Genomic DNA, 2,956 nt, shown 5'->3' on the forward strand with positions numbered 1-2,956 from the left:
ATTTGTATCTCTCTTGACTAGAGTCCTAAACAAAGCCTCCAATCCCTTTTCAAGTTTCTCAATGGTCATTTCTGATGCTTTCAAAGTGTTCTGGAGAGCAATGTTGTCCAGACCCTTTAGTGACCTGATGTTGTTGAAGGAACACAAGGGACAAAATGCATAAAACTACCATGTGTTTTAGAAAGTACGCAAAAAACACCTTCCTATTTTAAGAATAGGCTAAAATCCCCATCCTGTTTTTTTTAGTCAGCAAAAAAATCACATTCTGTTAGCATTTAACGGGAAGTGATTAGAATAGGCCTTTTCATTGTCTCTCCATTTTTTTTTTGTGTGTGTGTGTGTGGGGTTCCCCTCCTTGTTCTAACTTTTCCATTTCCTTATCTATGCGTCTTTTGTTGTGTGTGTTGTGTGTGTGTTGTGTATGTGCATGTGGTGTGTGTGTGTGTGTGTGTGTGTGTGTGGGGTGTGTGCGTGTGTGTGCGTGTGGGGGGTGTGTGTGTGTGTGTGTGTGCATGTGGGTTGTGTGTGTGTGTTTGCCTAAAACTTTAAATCACTAAAAACAGTTTGGAGGAGATATATTAATAAAGCATATTTTATAAATTAAAATAAAATGTATAGGAGTAAGTAGGAACGACATTTTGTCCCATCAATGCCAAGTTATTTTATTAGGGGTGTTTTTGTTATCTTTCATACTTTATGGGTATAAATGAGACAATATTTATAGTTCAGGGGTCTAAAATGTATTTAACCATAAAATTTATTTTTAATATTTTAAATTATATATATTTAGAATTAATCTATTCAAAACTATTCTTGCAAGTTTATTTTTTAGTGAATAACTTTTAAATTTAAAAGAAAATTTATATCTTTCTTGACTAGTTTTTTAGTGAATAACTTTTAAATTTAAAAGAAAATTTATATCTTTCTTGACTAGAGTCCTGAACAAAGCCGCCAATCCCTTTTCAAGTTTCTCAATGGTCATTTCTGATGCTTTCAAAGTGTTCTGGAGAGCAATGTTGTCTAGGCCTTTTAGTGACCTGAAGTTGTGGAAGGAACACAAGGGACAAAATGCATAAAACTACCATGTGTTTTAGAAAGTACGCAAAAAACACCCTCCTATTTTAAGAATAGGCTAAAGCCCCCTCCTGTTTTTTTTTAGTCAGCAAAAAAAACACATTCTGTTAGCATTTAACGGGAAGTGATGAGAATAGGCCATTTCATTGTCTCTGCGTCTTTTTTTGTGTGTGTGTGTGTGTGTGTGGGGTTCCCCTCCTTGTTCTGACTTTTTCATTTTCTTATCTATGCGTCTTTTGTGTGTGTGTGTCATGTGTGTGTGTGAGTGTGTTCATGTGGGGTGTGTGCGTGTGCGTGCGTCTGGGGTGTGTGTGTGTGTGTGTGTGCGTGTGGGGTGTGTGTGTGTGTGTGTGCATGTGGGTTGTGTGTGTGTGCGGGTGTGTGTGTGTGTGCCTAAAATTTTAAATCACTAAAAATAGTTTGGAGGAGATATATTAATAAAGCATATTTTAGAAATTAAAATAAAATGTTTAGGAGTACGTAGGAACGACATTTTGTCCCATCAATGCCAAGTTATTTTATTAGGGGTGTCTTTATTATCTTTCATACTTTATGCGTATAAATGAGACAATATGTATAGTTCAGGGGTCTAAAATGTATTTAACCATAAAATTTGTTTTTAATATTTTAAATTATATATATTTGGAATTAATGTATTAGAAACTATTCTTGCAAGTTTGTTTTTTAGTGAATAACTTTTAAATTTAGAAGAAAATTTATATCTCTCTTGACTAGAGTCCTAAACAAAGTCTCCAATCCCTTTTCAAGTTTCTCAATGGTCATTTCTGATGCTTTCAAAGTGTTCTGGAGAGCAATGTCGTCTAGGCCTTTTAGTGACCTGAAGTTGTTGAAGGAAGACAAGGGACAAAATGCATAAAACTACCATGTGTTTTAGAAAGTACGCAAAAAACACCCTCCTATTTTAAGAATAGGCTAAAACCCCCCTCCAATTTTTTTTTAGTCAGCAAAAAAATCAAATTCTGTTAGCATTTAACGGGAAGTGATGAGAATAGGCCATTTCATTGTCTCTGCGGTTTATTTTATTTTTTTGTGTGTGTGTGTGTGTGTGTGTGGGGTTCCCCTCCTTGTTCTGACTTTTCCATTTTCTTATCTATGCGTCTTTTGTGTGTGTTGTGTGTGCGTGTGGGGTGTGTGTGTGTGTGTGTGTGGGGGTGTGTGTGTGTGTGTGTGCATGTGGGTTGTGTGTGTGTGCGGGTGTGTGAAAATAGTTTGGAGGAGATATATTAATAAAGCATATTTTATAAATTAAAATAAAATGTATAGGAGTAAGTAGGAACGACATTTTGTCCCATCAATGCCAAGTTATTTTATTAGGGGTGTTTTTGTTATCTTTCATACTTTATGGGTATAAATGAGATAATATGTATAGTTCAGGGGTCTAAAATCTATTTAACCATAAAATTTATTTTTAATATTTTAAATTATATATATTTAGAATTAATGTATTCGAAAATATTCTTGCAAGTTTATTTTTTAGTGAATAACTTTTAAATTTAAAAGAAAATTTATATCTTTCTTGACTAGAGTCCTGAACAAAGCCTCCTATCCCTTTTCAAGTTTCTCAATGGTCATTTCTGATGCTTTCAAACTGTTCCGGAGAGCAATGTTGTCCAGACCTTTTAGTGACCTGAAGTTGTGGAAGGAACACAAGGGACAAAATGCATAAAACTACCAAGTGTTTTAGAAAGTACGGAAAAAACACCCTCCTATTTTAAGAATAGGCTAAAACCCCCCTCCTGTTTTTTTTTAGTCAGCAAAAAAATCACATTCTGTTAGCATTTAACGGGAAGTGATGAGAATAGGCCATTTCATTGTCTCTGCGTCTTTTTTTTTTGTGTGTGTGTGTGTGGGGTTCCCCTCC

Source organism: Sesamum indicum, linkage group LG11 (genome assembly GCF_000512975.1).
Source record: "Sesamum indicum cultivar Zhongzhi No. 13 linkage group LG11, S_indicum_v1.0, whole genome shotgun sequence".
Lineage (NCBI taxonomy): Eukaryota > Viridiplantae > Streptophyta > Magnoliopsida > Lamiales > Pedaliaceae > Sesamum > Sesamum indicum.